Source organism: Xenopus laevis, chromosome 1S (genome assembly GCF_017654675.1).
Source record: "Xenopus laevis strain J_2021 chromosome 1S, Xenopus_laevis_v10.1, whole genome shotgun sequence".
NCBI classification, from domain to species: Eukaryota; Metazoa; Chordata; class Amphibia; order Anura; family Pipidae; genus Xenopus; species Xenopus laevis.
In genome coordinates this window covers 31,061,103-31,081,479 of record NC_054372.1, presented here as the reverse complement: position 1 = coordinate 31,081,479, position 20,377 = coordinate 31,061,103, and positions in this window count along the sequence as shown.

Here is a 20,377-nt window from a genome sequence, read left to right as displayed (position 1 = left end):
CAACTTCTTGATTCGCCTGCCGTTAGAGTGCGAAGTTGTGCTAGAGTCTATCTCCTTCGCTAGCGTATGTTCACCAGCGCCCATTAGTAAATAGGCGAAGTATCGAACTTATTTAACGCTGGCGAATTTTAGCCAGCGTTCAACACTTTGCACCTTAGTGAATTTCCCCCTAATTTAGAGTCTGTAAGTTTAGTTGTGGTTTCTAAAGCCACTGAATTCCAATCTTTAAGAAATAAGCCTCTTGGAGGGATGTTTATTAAAACGCTTAAAAAAAAAAAAAAACAGCCAAATTCTCACAAATTACATATATTTCCTAAAAAATCTGAACGACAAAATAATTCATGCAAATTTTACAAATTTGTCGCTCGAAAACCACAAAAACCAGGGTCAAAATGCCCAAAACCCTTGAAGATCAAGGCAAGAAATATCTGCTGTTTTAAAAGGGACATCTGCCATTGACTTCTACATGACTTCGACAGGTTTTAGCTTGAGTATTTTTGGATTTGTCGTAGTTTTGTTGCATAATAAATCGCGTAAAATATAAAAACTTTTCTCTACTGGAACTGCCTCCCCTGCCAGCTAGAATGTAAAATCGCCAGCGGAATGGCACTCGGAGCGCTTTGTTTTCCGTGGTCGACCGAAGTTTCCTCTTGAGGCAACTTTGGGCGACTTCAGAAAACGAAGTGCTCCGGGTGCCATCCCGCCGGCGATTTACATTCTAGCCAGCGGGAAGGCAGGGGAGGCAGTTCAGGGAGATTATTCACCCCAAAGAAGAGGATATTTGTCGCCGGGTGGCTAATTTCCCCGAATCTGAGAGTGTCTCTGCCCTTATAGTGTTTGTGAAGCAAACACACCATAGTTTATATCAATAAGCTGCTGTGTAGCAATGGAGGCAGTCATTCAAATTGACATAGGTCTATATGACACAGGCTAAATAGCAGATAAGAGATAAATCGTAGCGTACAATGGGTTTAGATCTTACACAGGAATCTAACTCTGTAGACTAGAGCTTATCTGGTATCTAACCTGCCTTTTTCCATCTTTTTAGATTAAATTGCAGCCCCCTTGGTAACACAACAGCTTTTATATGTTATAGTAGCATTTCTGAAGCAAACACACCAGTTTTACACTGCAGGGCAACAGTACCTTATATTTTAATTACATCATTATTTTTTTAGTGTTGCTGTTCCATTAAGTGAGGGGGCCCACTGATTTGATCTTTGCCCAGGGCCCACCAAGGCCTAAAAGCAGCTCTTGGGACACCTGACTGAATTTTTAAAAATAACATGACATAGTTCCGCATGATATGTCACAACCAATGGGATGCATGCAAGTATCAATTTCTTGTAGAAGAAAAACAGATTTTCCAATACCCAATAAATATTTTGAATGTTCAAGTGAGTCACTGAGCTGGTCAGTTTTTGACGTGGGCAGTAGCAGTGTATATGGCAGAACTAGTAAAGCACACGTGAAAGGGTTTGTGGTATTATTAGATCTGACATTTCACCTTGGTATAAGGCACTGATGGGTTCAGGTACAGACTCTTCGTTTGCCCTACCTCCATTAAATTTGTGCCAGTATCACCCTCACTCTTTGATCTGTATATCAGTGCTCTGACCCTACAAGGAAGGGCTGCATTGCAGGGATTGTACATTTTTTGAAGGACCTCAACTAGGGTTGCCAACTGGCTGGTGTTTTTCTGGCCTGGCCTTGCTCCAGTATGTTTGATAGGAAAGAAAGGAAAATAGGTAGGCCATTATTCTTTTGAGAAAAGGTGGTAACCCCAACCTCTACACTTGACATCACAAGAAAAGAATTGCCTCTTCTAAGGATGTCACTTTTGTATATATAACCATTTCACTGTTTACATGTCCTTTAACTCTACATCACACAAAAGCTATAGACCAGACCTAAACCAAACTCAGCAACCAAATGTGTTTGCCCAACCTCACACCAACAATATTTCAAGATCTAGTGTAAAGCCCTTTCCAACACATAGAGAATATTATAGCTGCAAAGGGAGGAAAAACCTCATATAAATATCCATGGCCTGTGTCTACGTATCCACTATTTTCCATAAGGTGTTGTAACCTTACCACCAGCCTGCACACACCGCTGCTCTCCAGTGGCTCTAGTTGTAATGGGTAAGAAAGTGACTGGAAAGAGGGGATACCTTAGAACTACTGAGGAAGCAATCCCTGCATTCCCAGGCCTGTGTTTTCCCCAGCTCCCCACAATTGTGGATTCTGCTTCTTCTATAGTTAAGCCACTGTAAGACTAATACACTGCTTCTTTTGTCGAAGATCCAGACATACTTTATTACTCATCTATGAGTTTATGTATCTATAGAGGGTGATAATTACTACAGTAACTATTATGGGAGAGACAATTTATTAAGATAAAAGCACAGTGACTTGATTATTGTATTTCAGAGCAAGAAGCTGATTTTTGCAATATATAAAATAGTTTTAAAAAGGCATTGTAAATATGATGTAGAACATACAAGTGTACATTACTTTATTATGCAGGTTTAGGAAAATGCTCACATAGCAGTTCGACTACGGATCAATCTACCCATTACCTAAAGGGAATCACTTTGCATTGATACAATTGGGAATCAAAGCTGGATCATCCTGCATGCACGATTATTGTCAGATGGGAGCAACAACATATTTTCAAGTGATAAGTGATTATGAGTGACCTTCATCACTATTAAAATAGCCAGTTAAGGTATAGGTAGGGCAGAAGAAATGTGCTTAGGTCTTTCAGATGCAACATTATTCCCCTAGCTACATATGCTCAATGTTACGGAAGGGCACTGGGGCCAGTTTTTAAACTCAAAATTATGACTTTTGATCTCATAAATATGACTTTAATCTCATAATTATGACTTTTAAACTCATAATGTTAAAAGTCATAATTTTGACTTTTAAAAGTCATAAATATGAGTTTAAAAGTCATAATTTTGACTTTAATAAAATCAAAATTATGACTTTTAATCTCATAATTATGACTTTAAAAAGTCATAATTATGACTTTTAAATTCATAATTATGACTTCAAAAAGTCGAAATTATGATTTTTAATCTCATAATTATGACTTTTAAACTCATAATGTTGACTTTTTAAAGTCATAAATATGAGTTTAAAAGTCATAATTTTGACTTTTTAAAGTCATAATTATGAGATTAAAAATCATAATTATGAGATTTATTTATGAGTAGGGATGTAGCGAACCGCCGCCGATGTGTTCGCGAACGCCGTTCGCGAACACCGGCATAATTTGCGAACTGTTCGCGAACTGTTCGCGAACTTCGATCATCCGAAAATCGTTCGATTCGAACGATCGAAGGATTTTAATCGTTCGATCGAACGATTTTCGTTCGAATCGAACGAAAATCGTTCGATTTTAGCGATCGAATGGTCGAATGGGCGACCGATTTTGACGCGAACGCCTATTGGCGAACGTCGCGCGACGTTCGCGAACTTGCGGCGGACGCGAACAGTCGAAGTTCGCGCGAACTAGTTCGCCGGCGAACAGTTCGCTACATCCCTATTTATGAGATTAAAAATCATAATTATGAGATTAAGGGGCCCATTTACTTATCTTGAGTGTTTTTTTTTTTGGCTACTTCGACCTTCGACTTCGAATAGAACGATTCGAACTAAAAATCGTTCGACTATTCGACCATTCGATCGTCGAAGTGCTGTCTCTTTAAAAAAAAAACTTCGACCCCCTAGTTCGCCACCTAAAAGCTACCAAAGTCAATGTTAGCCTATGGGGAAGGTCCCCATAGGCTTTGCTAGCTTTTTTTGGTAGAACAAAAATCGTTTGATCGATGGATTAAAATCCTTCGAATCGAATAATTCAAAGGATTTAATCGTATAACGCTAAATCCTTCGACTTCGATATTCGAAGTCGAAAGATGGCAAAAAAATTCTGGCAATTAAGCAGGTTACGTGTAACATTCTAGCAAAGGACATACTGAAGTGTACTTAGGCCAATTGTTATATAGTGTACTGTAGTTGTGTAGCTGAGGTTCCCCACTAACATGACTTGCTTTTGATTAATAACTTTATATGGTTCCAATATTTGCCGGCTGCAAAGGAGTGTGCAAATTTCTATAAATTGCCCAGGGGATACCCATTTTTTGGTCAAACAAAAATCGTTCGATCGATGGATTAAAATCCTTCCAATCAAACGATTCGAAGGATTTAACTTCGACAGTCGAATATCGAGGGTTAATTAATCCTCGATATTCGACTTTAAGTAAATTTGCCCCTTAAATAAACTTGAAATTCGAATTTAAAAATTTGAATTTTCAATTCGACCCTTGATTAATCTGCCCCTTAATATACCAAACTCTGCTGCTGTTGGCTTGGTTTGTTTTCAGTAGTTTATTAGGGAAATCATGAAAATGGCAGATGGCAAAAAAATTCTGGCAATTAAGCAGGTTACGTGTAACATTCTAGCAAAGGACATACTGAAGTGTACTTAGGCCAATTGTTATATAGTGTACTGTAGTTGTGTAGCTGTCCCCACTAACATGACTTGCTTTTGATTAATAACTTTATATGGTTCCAATATTTGCCGGCTGCAAAGGAGTGTGCAAATTTCTATAAATTGCCCAGGGGATACCCATTTTTACAAAGACTTTGATTATATGTTTTATATTAAAGGAAAAGTAAAGTCTAATAAAGTATATGGCTATAAATATTGTATGCTTACTTCATCAGCCCAAAGGTTCGTGAGCCATGTTGTCATGTTCGTTTTCCATGATGGCTTCCCATATTCCTATATTGTTAGGCCATCTATTGATTGTTGTTAGTGACTTTGCACATGATCAATGCTTTTGGCTGCTGTAGAGGTGCTAAAATTATTGCTCTAAGAAATCACTAATCCTGGAATTGTAGTGCAAAGTATTGTTAAAACAAAATGTTTCCTGGAGATAGGTGCCCTATTAAATCATGTGTCGGCACAACAAAAAATGAATACAGTATCTGTGCAATAATATTCCATGACTGTGATGCTTAACACAAGTAATAGTAACAGAGGAACTTCAGTAAACAAAGAATAGAAGTCCTGTAGGATCACAGTATTTATAGGATATGTATTTTGTAAGGCATTTAGAAAAGGAATGATATTTTCTCCCAAGCAACTGCTGTCTTGAAGTTGAAACGCTGCTTCAGGCCACTGCTGTCAGCAAAAAGAAGCCTCAGAAGCAGAAGCTTGTTTCCCACTGCTGCTTCCAATATTTTTTATTTACTTCCAATATCCTTTTTTCTTTCTCCGTGATTGTATTTGTCTGATCAGGTATTGTTCTTCTCTCTAATATATTCATGAGTTTCTCTTTCACTTACAGTTTGGTTTATAACCTCCATCCATATGGGACAGACCTAACTAAAACTGTTAAGGATTTTCAGTTCATTTAACATAAGGTTTAAGTCCTATCTCACTATTTTTCTGCTGCTGTCAATACCTGTGATTTCTTTGGTACCTGGTTCTAGCATTTGACTGACAGTTTTGTGCTTAGTGTTTCTATTCCATTTCTCCAGTCAATAAGTTCTTTTATTCCATTATTTATGCTTTGGGGATTTTTGAATCCCGTGTACCTTCGTTCAAGCCGTGCCTTTGTTTGCTAGATGTGGATTATACAGAACATTATGGGTATATTTATCAAAGGATGTAAAAGGAGATAAAAGTAATATTTCACAAAATATATAAAAGCCAACATGTTTCAATTATATAGGATTTTGGGTTATTTTATTAGAGTTTTGCACATAACTGGCTTTTCACACTTTGACAAGTATGCTACACTGTACGGAAGAGCACTGAGGCCAGCAAATAAAATTCTAACGAATTAAACTCGTAATTATGACATTTAGGGGCCAATTCACTAACTTCGAGTGAAGGATTCGAAGGTAAAAAACTTAGAATTTCGAAGTTTTTTTTTGGGCTACTTCGACCCTCGAATGGGCTACTTCGACCTTCGACTACGACTTCGAATTGAAGGATTCAAAGTAAAAATCGTTCGACTATTCGACCATTCGATAGTCGAAGTACTGTCTCTTTAAAAAAAACTTCGACCCCCTAGTTCGCCATCTAAAAGCTACCGAAGTCAATGTTAGCCTATGGGGAAGGTCCCCATAGGCTTGGCTAACTTTTTTTGATCGAAGGATATTCCTTCGATCGTTGGATTAAAATCCTTTGAATCGTTCGATTCAAAGGATTTTATCGTTCGATCGAAGGAATTATCGATCGAAATATCTGCGCTAAATCCTTTGACTTCGATATTCGAAGTCGAAGGATTTTAATTCCTAGTCGAATATCGAGGGTTAATTAACTCTCGATATTCGACCCTTAGTGAATCGGCCCCTTAATCTCATAATTGTGACTTTAAAAAGTCAAAATTATGATTTTTAATCTCATAATTATGATTTAACTCGTAATTATGACATTTAATCTCATAATTGTGACTTAAAAAAAGTCAAAATTATGACTTTTAATCTCATAATTATGACTTTAAAGAGTCGAAATTATGACTTTTAGGGGCAAATTTACGAATATCGAGGGTTAATAATTTTGTAGTACACTACATAACAATTGGCCTAAGTACACTTCAGTATGTCCTTTGCTAGAATGTTACACATAACCTGCTTAATTGCCAGAATTTGTTTGCCATCTGCCATTTTCATGATTTCCCTAATAAACTACTGAAAACAAACCAAGCCAACAGCAGCAGAGTTTGGTATATTAAGGGGCAGATTAATCAAGGGTCGAATTGAAAATTCAAATTTTTAATTTCGAATTTCAAGTTTATTTAAGGGGCAAATTTACTTAAAGTCGAATATCGAGGATTAATTAACCCTCGATATTCGACTGTCGAAGTTAAATCCTTCGAATCGTTTGATTGGAAGGATTTTAATCCATCGATCGAACGATTTTTGTTTGACCAAAAAATACTTTGACATTGACTTCGGTAGCTTTTAGGTGGCGAACTAGGGGGTTGAAGTTTTTTCTTAAAGAGACAGTACTTCGACTATCTAATTGTCGAAAAGTCGAATGATTTTTAGTTTGAATCGTTTGTTTCGAAGTCGAAGGTTGAAGTCGAAGTAGCCCATTCGATGGTCGAAGTAGCCAAAAAAACATTCGAAATTCGAGGGTTTTTTTCCTCTATTCCTTCACTCAAGCTAAGTAAATGGCCCCCCTAGTGTAATTCAACTAGGGAATAGTCCAAATTCGATTTGAGATAAAAAAAAAAAAAATCGAAATTCTAATTTTGAAATTTATCACGTACTGTCCCTTTAAGAATTTGCCTATGGGGGACCTCCTACAATCAATTTGGAGTCGTTTGGTGGACTTTTTTTTTTTGTTGGTGAAAAAATTTGAATCGAATTCGATTCGAGTTTGAAGGTCAATCTTATTCATCCAAATATATAAAAAAAATGATTGGTCATCTTTTTTTTTTTTTACAATTTTCGAGTTTATGGGAGTTGATGTGAGTTTTTAGAAACTCCCATAAACTCGAAATTCGACCCTTGATAAATCTGCCCCTAATTGTATTAAAGAGTGAACAGAAACTTGGCTCCAAACCCCCATACAAATAAATTGAACTATTATGTTTTCTTTTGGTGAGTTCAATGTCATTTGAACCTTTTGTTAAATATTGATTGATATCAGACCATCTTGTGGTTGGATGAACTCAAAGTGACCTGTTCGCATTTTGTTGCCCTAATATGTCTTTGTTTATCACTGTACCGGGTCAAATCTAGAATTTGAGAACATGATCATTCTAATGCATGCATCAGCTGCAATATTCATAGACTGATGAAGCATGATCTGCTCACAACAGAGTTTGACAACCTGAGATCTGAAATTGAAAGTGTCGCTTGCAGATATTATTTTAGATTTCAGTTTAATTCCAGAAAAAAAGCTTCTGATACAAAGCAGGTGTGATTCTTGCGTGACAAGAAAGAGTAACGAGAATTTAGGTAACTGCAGAAAATGGATGAGAGGCCTTCAAAATTGATGGATCACAGGAAAACAACCTGTCAACAGAAAAACCATCATTGTTGCAGTAGGCTTTTTCTAAACCATTTACTATTGCTTCTGTTTTACAAGATTATTTTCAATAGCTTTTCAATCTATATTGAAGAACTTCAGTAAGTAATGTCATTTTTATTTTTCCGTTTATATTATATCAGTCAGCACAAATACACATTTATCTAGGAGATTGCAGACATGCAGTTTTAGAATGTTTAGAACTTCTTAACCTCTTCGTTCTCTGCTCCCAGCTAGAAAGTATATCTGCATTTAGACCTTAAAGGACAAGGAAAGTAAAACTAAAGAAGTAACTAGAAATGTTGTACGTTATGTTTTGGGCTTCTGTACCAGCCCAAGGCAACCAAAGCTCTTTAGCAGTAAAGATCTGTGTCTCCAAAAAATGCCCCAGTAGCTCCCCATCTTCTTTTCTGCTGATTCACTGCACATGCTCTGTGCTGCTGTCACTTACTGAGCTTAGGGACCCACTCACAATATACAGTACACATAGAATAGAAATGTCACAATATAAGCCTGATTAGTAATTAATACAGATAATTACTACATGGCAGCACAGAAACCAGTGCAATTAGCATCACAATTCAATAATCAGCCCTGTAGCATCAGCTTATATTAAAGACCAACCTCATTTTCTTGTTCTTCTGCTTGATAAGCTTAGCTTCTCAAAAGCTGCCTCAGCAGAGCCCACTGAGCATGTGAGTGTCGCAGTCACTTTCCAAGATGGTGACTCCCTGTGACAAGTTTGAAGTCCTGGATAGGGATGTAGCGAACGGCGGAAAAAATGTTCGCGAACATATTCGCGAACTTGCGTCAAAAATGCGAACGGTTCGCGAACGTCGCGAACCCCATAGACTTCAATGGGAAGGCGAATTTTAAAAGCTAGAAAAGACATTTCTGGCCAGAAAAATGATTTTAAAGTTGTTTAAAGGGTGCAACGACCTGGACAGTGGCATGCCAGAGGGGGATCAAGGGCAAAAATGTATCTGAAAAATACATTGTTGACACAGTGCTGCGTTTTGTGCTGTAAAGGGCAGAAATCACACTACGTCACTCAGGTGATGTTTCTGGACACGGAATGTGAAAAAGCTCACACAGCTAGGTGGCACTTGGTTAAAGACTGGGCAAACAATGCCTGCAAGGGCAACGTATACAGTAGTGGGTACGGAATATATTATTGCTGCTGTAAAAACATCACTCAGGTGATGTTTACGGACACGGAATTATTATTGTTATTTAGACAGAATGTGAAAAAGCTCACACAGCTAGGTGGCAGTTGCTTGAAGAACACACTGGGCAAACAATGCCTGCAAGTGCACTACTATTGGTGCACTACTATGAAGAACAGCAAACAGCACTGGACACGTTAAAGAACAGTAAGATAAGTAAAATAAAAAAAAATATATATATATTAAAAAAAAAAATTACTCTGGTTGGTGCTGAACTACTAGGAGCAGCACACCAGTCCCACTCCCCAACACAGCTAGACTAATAGCACTGGGCTCTTATAGTAGCAAAGTAAAAAAACAAAAAAGAAAATAAAAGCAGTCCTTACAAGGACTATTGGGTTATTACAGCAATCAGCAGATGAGATCAGAAGCAGTGCCCACAGCAGCTACATACAGAGCACTGCAGTAGAAGGTAGATTACTAGTCAGCAAAAATAACTAACCTAAACTCACTGTCCCTCAAATCCCTGCAGAGTTCTGTCCCTACAATACAGAGCAGTATTAAGTAGATTACTAGCCAGCAAAGTTACTATCAACTGTCCCTCAAATCACTAACAGCTCTCTCCCTACACTAGCTCTTCCAAGCACACACAGGCAGAATGAAAAAACGCTGCAGGGCTTCAGTTTATATATGGAAGGGGAGTGGTCCAGGGGGTGTGGGGGTGGTCCAGGAGGGAGAGCTTCCTGATTGGCTGCCATGTATCTGCTACTCTGGGGTGAGAGGGCAAAAATAAGCGCCAGCTAAGGCGAACCCAAATTGGCGAACGTCGCGCGACGTTCGCGAACATTCGGCGGACGCGAACGGTCGATGTTCGCGCGAATTAGTTCGCGGGCGAACAGTCCGCGACATCCCTAGTCCTGGATCATTTCTGCTATTGAGAAGCTAAAACTTTAGGCTGGTGCAATAAATTCAGTATATAAAACATGGCCTTTTTAGCCCTATTCATGTTCAGTGTTTAGTTCTTCTTTAACAAGACACCAACGTTTTGGGACTAAGTTTAGAAGGAAAATATATACTGATTAATATCATGAAGGATTCATGGAGTGGCCCTCCGATAGAAAAACAATCATTGAAATTAAATCTTTTTTTGTTTAAATGTTCGGTGACCCTTGATGGTGGGGCAACGTGCAAATGGGGAAAAACAGATGCAGCCTTTCATGCTTTTTGCACTATGCACTCTGTCCTTCAGCAGGACTGTATTTATGAGTGACCAGTCCATGGTATGCCTAGTATTCAAATTAAAAATTTTAAAACTCAAATTTTAGAAATGAAATTAAGTTAAAAAAAACTCAAAAATCCGAAATGTAAAAATATGGCATCTAAAAGCTGGTAAAATGATATAGAAGTCAATTGGAGTTGTCCTAAAAAAATTTTTTTTAAATTTGAGCTTTTCAATTATTTAAAATTTTCTTGAACAAATTTGTTGTGCTCACATTTGCTTTTCACATTTTTATTGGATTGAGTTTTTATATTGAAGTTTTTCCTTTAATAAGTACACATTGGAGTTTGGTAAGGTTTCAAGTTTATTTGAATAAACAAAAGTACTCACTAATTCCTCTGAGTTTTCTGCTCCCCAAAGTGCTCTAACGCCTGTGTCCAGGGTATACTTAATGGACCCATTGTATTTTTTGTGCTGGCTGAAGAAAGGCAAAAGAGCAACAAATATTTAAAATAATTAGTAAAACACAATAATATAAGTCTCTCTGGTCCATCCAGTAGTGATGGGCGAATAAATTTGCCCTGCGCAATTTGGCCCAGCACAAATTTGCGGCGAATTTCTGGGTTTCGGCACCGGCGAATAAATTTGTGAAACTCCCGCTAAAATTTCGACACTATAGTTGACACTATTCGGATGCCCATTGACTTTAATCCCGGCGTCAAAATTGACGCAGGCATCAATTTCCGAGCAAATCTTTTGCTATTTTTCGGCAAAGCAAAATGGGAGAAATTTGCCCCTCAAATACCATCCAGCTTTTAGCACTGAATAAATGACTATGACTAGAATTAAAGTTTTTATTATATAATGAACTTACTGTACCAGCCCAGACGTTAGGCAACCCCATAAAAGTTATTATCTATGCCTTGCTTTGTCTACAGGGGTTCTCCATCAATGAGTGTCAATGAGGTGTTGTGACTCCCCTTCATCATCTTTCAGACTATTAACATACATTTTCTATCAGGACAGATCTTCCCTTATCTGTTAAAATGGCCCTCCAACTTGCCATACCAGTTGGTTAGGCAGTATAGTCGAAATTGGCTAAACTGTCTTACCAAATCCAAATGTGTATAAAGGGATTTATTGTACTTTGAACGGTGGAAACTGAAAGCATTAGGAAAGCTGGATCTGTGTATAAGTCAGCATTTTTTGTTTCCCAATTAGCACCAGAGGAGTTTTGCTTAAGGAGAACTAAGCCCTAATAATGAATGTGGCTAAAAATGTCATATTTTATATAATGAACTTATTGCATCAGTCTAAAGTTTCAGCTTGTCAATAGCAGCAATGATCCAGGACTTCAAACTTGTCACAGGGGGTCACCATCTTGGAAAATGTCTGTGACACTCACATGCTCAGTGGGCTCTGAGCAGCTGTTGAGAAGCTAAGCTTAGGGGTCGTCACTAATTATCAAGCAGAAAATGAAGTTGGCCTGTAATATCAGCTGATGCTACAGGGCTGATTATTAAATTCTGATGCTAATTGCACTGATTTCTGTGCTGCCACATAGTAATTATCTGTATTAATTACTAATCAGCCTTATATTGTGACATTTCTATTCTATGTGTACTGTATATTGTGAGTGGGTCCCTAAGCTCAGTAAGTGACAGCAGCACAGAGCATGTGCAGTGAATCAGCAGAAAAGAAGACGGGGAGCTACTGGGGCATCTTTGGAGACACAGATATTTACTGCTAAAGGGCTGTGGTTGCCTTGGGCTGGTACAGAAGCACAAAATATAATGTACAACATTTCATTCACAAATGTGAGAACATTAGCATTGGTAATTCATTCTCCACTATTTCCTGGGCACTCTTAATGGATATAAAAATATAATCACTTATCTGTTTGTTAATCAGTTAGGAATCATTTTAAAATACCATCATGGTATGGTCAATTTGCTATAATATGAAATAAATTGCAGCACAAAACACCAATTGACTTTGTAATTTGCTGTATGTGATTTGAATTGCAATAATGAAAAATTGTAATTCGCAATCTCAAACTGATTTGCCATTTGTTCTATGAAGTTTTGCTGCTATTTTTCCTGATGATGAATCAGCAACAATTTCAGTGCAACAATTTCCTTATATTGTTGAGTTATAATTGCAGTTACTAACTATTTATAGATATATTGGGGCAAATTTACATGATGTTCAAAAAAAGGCTGCAGTTTGCCAATTTTGTTGTACTTTTTATAACGCGTTTCCCACATGTCCTGGATTGCCACAGGTCTCTGAGCTCTTACTCGAAGCACAGAGACCTACCATTTCCCTTTGAATGTGGTGCTGCCTGCATTCAACAAAACGCTTTCCGAGAGGGGTGGGTGAGGGCACACATGTAGGACATAGGAGCAGAGTGCAATTGCTTGCTATGTGAGTTCTCTAGTGCCCTTTAGCACTCTAGTACTGGTGCCTCGGTTAATGTAAATGACTCCTAAAAACTTCTTTGCCACTACTAGTCTGAAAAACAACTGAAATCACATCCAATAACATGCCCAGTTCTTGTGTCTGGCATTAGAGATGTAGTAATCAGTATATACGTTATAACTATACAGTATGAATGTAGAGTCTATTTTTATTACCCCAGTGCTAGAGTGCTAAGGAATGCAAGAGCACACCCCATAGTGCTCACTTAGAAAGCAGTGATGCACGCATCTTTCCCTGTGCTGAAAAATTCACAAAACCGCTCAAAAATTTGCGAAATGGCAAAAATTTCAGGAAACATATTAAAGTGCATTCTCACTCCAAACCCATTAAAGTCAATGGGTGTTTTTTTTTGCACCAACTTTTTTGTCTCTGTGACTTTTTGTTCAAATACATTAAAATCAATGGGTGCTTTTTGTTATGGCAACTTTTATGCACATAATGTTACAAAAATAGCAAGATGGAGAACAAATTACAATAACAGCCAAATTGTTTCTGGCAGATTAAAAACACAATATATTTAGGGGCAATGTTATAAACAGTGCTTATTTTGTTACCGTCCTATTAAAACAGAGTAACAAACAGAAGATATCATTTACTGGTTACCTGTTTAACTGTGTTTAATAAAAAAAAGGATCTTATAGGATGGTATGGGATGATAGATCTGGGCAAACTTTGTGGCTTTTACAATATGACCCCTTAAAGGGGAAGGAAACCTAGTCGGCGCAAACCATACACCCCCCCTCCCGTTTGTTTCGGAACGTGTGTGGAGAGTCACGACATTTTTCGTCCGGCGGAGATCGGTCGTTTGGTCGATGGGACAGGTTAGAAAATTTCTGTCGGCTGCCGATAATATCTCTGCGTGTATTGCCGATCGTACGATTTTCAGTGGGAGACTGTCACTAGCTTTGGTTGGACATAGATATCGTACGATTGCTGTCAGGGGCAGAACATTGCTGATCTGTTCTTTTACTAATCTGACTGGTAAGACTTTGATCTGAATGGTTAGTGGCGGGTCGGGAGATGGAAAAGTCCGATCGTACGATGATTTGTACGATCGGATCTTTGCATCTATGTGACGCAGTGGGACCACCACATAAATACACTAAGCTAGTGTGCCATTGCTGATGCTTGAAACTGCTTTGCATATTTACACGCAGTCTGTGTTTAAAAAAAGGTGCCATGATTCCACGCAGTAAAACCGTAAGTGTGTCCGGGCTCTTAGGTCTACCAAGCAGCTGTTATCTTGTGTTAGGGAGTTGATTGCCTTCACATTTTTCTGTTGTACTGTAGTACAGCAGTAAAGAGTGACTGAAGTTTATCAGAGCACAAATAACATGACTGGGGGCAGCTGGGAAAGGGACAATATGTCTAGCCCCATGTCAAAATGAAATATAAAACAATCTATTTGCTCTTTTGAGAAATGGATTTCAGTGCAGAATTATGTTGGAGCAGCACTATTAACTGATGTGTTTTGAAAAAACCATCCAGTTGTTTTGAAGTTATTCCATTATTGCAGGGCTAAAATACTAATAACTTAGGGCACTCAATGCAGTGGTTGCCAGATTTTTTTTAGCTCAAGCCCCTTTTTGATGCTCAGCATTTGTCCGGGGCTCCCTTTGTTTAAAAAAAAAAAAACATTTTAGTCATGTGAAAATGTTACTGCAATAACCATTCAGATCAAAGAAGTGTTCTCCTCAAATCTTAGTCTTTAAAGTGGGCTTCCAGAAATATTTGTAAGAGCAAAATACATTCTCCCCAATGGAACTTTGTAGCAGCAGCGAAGACTTACTTTTGATGACAAGATATAACCCATGTGCTTCCTGTGATCTTTCTCAATACAACCAATCCATATTTAAGATAATACTTATAATCCACATATATTGTATCTGCTGTACTACTCTTAATAAATGTAAGTCATATTTGTATGTAGCACTGCACTTTTGCATAGTTTTTTTTAATTAAAATGTAGGTTTTTGATGTGGATTCCAGCACAGAATTAGACATCTGCAATACTTCCGTATCATAGCAAGCGTTTTTCTTTTTTGTAATCAATTTATTTTTATGCATACTTTACTTCTGTAATGTGGGAGCATCTGATCCCATCTAATTATAGCAGAGCTGATTATATCTTCAGTTATTTTTTAATTTTCTCACTGCTGTATTTAATTTCCTTTTCATTCTGTAAAACATCCTACTGTCATATATGTTCTGCTGCTTCTTCATTAAAGAGGAGATATTTCATATGATTGCTTTGCAAGCTTGCTTTATACGATCGTCTTTCTTAAATGTGTAGGGATTTTAAAAACAAATTAAAAATGTATTGTTTTATGCTAAACCTTATTATGTAGATTTGCCAAATATCAAACACACCATCAGTCTTCTGAAAGCTGCTGTCAATCTGACAAACATAGGACCAAGTCAAAAATATACTAAGCAGAAAATGCTCATACCCCCCACAAATATCTTTGAATTTAAAGAGAGAAATTATTTTTATTTAAATCATATGCATATCTGAATCCATCACCTATAACATTCTATTCTGTAGGGTTATTATGTAAGGCATTACATTGGCATCAATCAGATGCACAAAAATGCATTACTCCATTTTGTAAATACAGCATTGACACTTTGGTGTCATTTTTATGAATTTGGAGGACCAACTTACTCAAGACAAATCTGTCAGAACAACTTACAACAATTTGAAGTTTCTGTCAGTTTATTGGTGTTCTCAATAATATTTGACTTGCATTGATTTCATTACTTGCATCAGTTATGTTGGTAACATTAGGGGGCAAATTCTTCAAGGGTCGAATATCGAGGGTTAATTAACCCTCGATATTCGACTGGGAATGAAAATCCTTCGACTTCGAATATCGAAGTCGAAGGATTTTGCGCAAATACTTCGATCGAACGATCGAAGGAATAATCGTTCGATCGAACGATTAAATCCTTCTAATCAAACAATTCGAAGGATTTTAATCCAACGATCGAAGGATTATCCTTCGACCAAAAAAACTTAGCCAAGCCTATGGGAACCTTCCCCACAGGCTAACATTGGGTTCGGTAGCTTTTAGGTGGCGAACTATGGGTCGAAGTTTTTTCTTTAAGAGACAGTACTTTGACTATCGAATGGTCGAATAGTCGAACGATTTTTAGTTCGAATCCTTCAATTTGAAGTCAAAGTCATAGTCGAAGGTCGAAGTAGCCCATTCGATGGTCGAAGTAGCCAAAAAAACACTTCAAAATTCGAAGTATTTTTTCTTCTATTCCTTCACTCGAAGTTAATGAATTGGCGCCTTAAACTATTGCTATTGTGAATTGCATAAATGTTGCATAAATGTTGAAACTATTTAAGTTTGGTATTAAGCGGTTGTGGAATTTGGACAGTTCCAGTGATCATGGATTTAGTATATCCATAATAGTTTTCTAAGGACTTAAGGCCCACTAGAGCAATGCAATGCAACGTTTCTAATCTGTCCTATGACTGCTGCAGCCTCCTTTACCACTGAATATCCTTGAAGACAACAACCTAGAAACCAATTAGTATAACTGGAAAACTGCATTGTATCTGGAAGATATTATTTTCTGCTGAACGTATTTTCTGTTTTTGTTTGTCAGTACATTTTCGCTTTGCATTTATTATGGAGAATGTGCAGGATTTAAGTGTTTAAACAGAAGAATAGTATTGGAAGGACATTCATTTATAAGGGAAAAACCTATTACAGAAGAAGAATAAGTTTACACTATTTCTAGCAGTACAATTTATTTCTACCCAGTAACTGTAAATAAAATCATTAAATGCAGTAGCATTCCTTTGGGTACATGGGGATTCATAATGGTATCTGTTAAAACATAAATACTAAAACCATTGTCTTCTAAATACTAAGACAGTTTCAACAAATAGGCTAATTTCTAGAAAAGGTAATAAAGCTTTATGATCAAACACATAATCTTTACATGCAGAATAAAGGAGCATCACATTTAAAAGTGTTTCATTCTGTTGTCCCTCAAGGGTTGAGGAGTGGTGGTTAAAAATGATGTTTCTACATAGAGTATTTAGAAAACAACTACCTTGCTTGACACATGATTAAAACATAGGAAAAAACACTGACCCCCTGATTAAAGCAGTGATCCCAGTAAACTGTATATCTAGTTTAAAAAATAAGCAATGATTGGAAACACATTAGTCATTCCTTTTAATCAAATACACTAAAGCCACACACATTTTGGAGACTTCTAAACCTGAGTATACAACTGAGGTTTTTTTTATTTATTAAAAAACTATAATTTTACAGTTGTAGGTGTGGGCATGATCCAAGTCATCAAGTCCTTGTTATCTTCAAAAGTGTTGCATGCTGCTTGTCAGTGCATGTTGTTTTCATCAGTCTCCAAGCAAACCAGTTGAACATATATTCATATAGACAAATACAAGCAGGGCCGGAACTAGGGGTAGGCAGAGTAGGCCCGTGCCTAGGGCGCAAAGCTTGGGGGGCGCCCTACTCCTCGTGCGCATGCACGTGCACGCCTACGTGAGGGAAGTGTGGCATGCACAATGACGTGACTGCGCCTATGTAATTGGAGTGGTGGCATGCGGTTCTTAGCATGCATGCGCACGATCATGTACGCGCATGCTCTGTGGAGGGGGCGACTCAGCCAGCCGAGTTGCCTGGGGCGCCAGGCCAGTATGGCCCGGCCCTGAATACAAGAGGTCCTCTGCACTCAACCCATTATTAATATGTTTAAGGTATAAGTGTTATATATATTGATAATGTGTATTTTGTTGTCACTGCCTCATTGCACCCCTGCCTAATGGTTTTAAAAATGAGTGGTGAGCACTAGTGATGGGCGAATTTATTCTCCAGGCGCGATTTCGCGGCGAATTTGCGCGATTCGCCGCCAGCGAATAAATTTGCAAAACGCCCGCGAATAAATTCGCGAAACGCCCGCGAAAAAGCCGTTTCGCAAATTTTGCGCGAAATTCGCAAATTTTGCGGCGAAGCATTGCGCAAATTCGCCCATCACTAGTGAGCACAACTTCACCTTGTTTGATATATTTAATTCAATTGACCCAGATAAACCAATAATAATCATTGGATTTAAATTGTAGACGATAGCAGTTGGGGACATTGCAAGGCTTCAGATTATGAAAATACTAGAGCAATTAATCTCTGGCATCATCCCACGCATCAGAGGCAGATGATTTTCCTGTCAGCATAATCATACTGCAAAAAACAGCTATTCCTTGCTTAACAAAAATATTTTATAAAAATCACAGATGGAATCATTCTGACACAGCAAAGGCTTCAGCCATTCATTATATCAAAATAATGTAGTGTGCCTGTCTTTGTAGTAATTATAGGTTGTATTATGAAGAATCCAGATATTAAAATGTTTTAGCCTTATTTGAACTATTTATATTCAAATTTGATTAAGAAAACCAAATCTTGATTAAGAAAGACTACATCTAGCTATGCCTTCTGTTCTTATTATCTTTTTTTTTTTTTTCAAATTTACATATGTAAATAAGTAATAGAAAGAGGGTTTTGGTTTACGGGTAAATTACATGTCAACGACCATTTTGGTTATAGATGACAGCTAATGCTACTAACAGTGAATTTCAATAACTCATGCCTAGGAAATGCCCAAGTTACAGTTAGATGGACAAATCCAATGATAATTCTTTTCTGTGGCCATATTTCATATTTGCAAGAAGAGCAATAGAAACTTTAATACACACATTGGTTTCTCTGGGGTGAATTTGCATGAGGAGTAGGCGCAGCGGAGCTCATGGATGCCATCTTCGGATTTTTTCGGATTTTCGTCAGTTTCGCGAATTTCGTGGGAAATTTGCGAAATTTGTGGCAAAGCGAAACGGGACAACGTCGCCCATCACTATTCTTTATATGTGAATTGGTACTATTATCACTAGTAAAGGTTTATCCTGTTTCTATCCACCACTTTGCTCCAAGTATTTAATCATACCCTTAGTGGTTATAAGATTTTGGGAGTATATCATAGATTGATTGAGAATATTTTATATTCTCTATGTATATGCAATCTATGTATATAACATATTCACAGAGCACCAAGACACTTCTTCTTCAATAAAATCTCTTCTATTGTTTCCATTTAAAAGCACAAAACAAAAACTGTGGTACCGTGTTAGCCAGTAGCAAAAATAACAAATAAAAAAAACAAACAAATACAAAATGTATTGTAGAAGTGATACCTATATTGGCTAACAATAACAAAAAATACATTGCAAGCTTTCGGAGCACCAAGGCCCCTTCGTCAGGCAAAATACAAATGAAAGCTAGAAAGGCCCAGCATATGAATACCTTTCACTGATCTAACAGATATGATTTTTTGTTGTCAGCCCTGTCCTTTGGCCTGTCTCTGAACTGGTACAGTATAACCACAAGCCAAATTTCAACTCTCTCTTAGTTGCTCCTATAACTCAAAACAGCAGAAAGTCCTCAATCTGTGAGTGAATAACAAGGGGCAGATTTATCAAGGGTTGAATTGAAAAAAAATGTTATTGTCAAATCTGTCAAATTCAAATTTTTTAAAAAAAATTCAAATTAGATTTTTAAGATTTATCCTCAAAAGATTTATAATTTTTCTTATGGCCCTTTAAGAACTCGAATTCGACTATTCGCCATTTAAAACCTTCAAATTACTGTTTAAGTCAATGGGAGAGGTCCAGGGCTCAATTTTGAGTTGTTTGCAGCTTTCCTGATATTTGAGTTTTTTTCGGAGACAAAGCTCGAATCGAGTTTTTAAAATTTTAATCAAATTTGATTCAAGTTTTCAGGTCAATTCTATTCATTCGAGTTTAAAAAAATCTGATTTTTAAATACATTTCGATTGGTTGTATTTCGAATTTATGGGAGTTTAGGGGACTTTTTAAAAACATGAATTCGAAATTCAACCTTTGATAAATATACCTCCAAGGGGGAAATGTAATATTAGTCACTCACCAAAAAACTATTCGCAATGTGAAAAGATATGCCTTTGCGCGAACAAATTTTGCTTTGCGCGAATGTAATATAGCTTTTGCGAAAACTGTTTAGCGTCCACTTCCGACAGTGGAAGACAGTTTGCGAATTTTATAGTCTGCGACAATGCGCAGTCAATGTAATAAAACTTCTTCTGAAAAAGTCGCTATGTTTTCTCCAAAAGATTACAACACCTTCAAGCACTTACGCAATTACAATTCGCAATAACAGTTTAAGGAACAATATTACATTGCGACATGTGGCTTTTAAGTCTTATCGTCGCAGATTGTTTTACGCTTTGTGACTTTAATTACATTCCCTTGCAAGTGTTTTAGGTCTCTTAGGTGTCTTACCACACCTGCATCCTTCAGCCTTATAGGGTAAACCTTCTCCTGGAATGAGTATCATCACATAAAATACAGATTTTGTACCAACCACTAGGCAGCAGATCC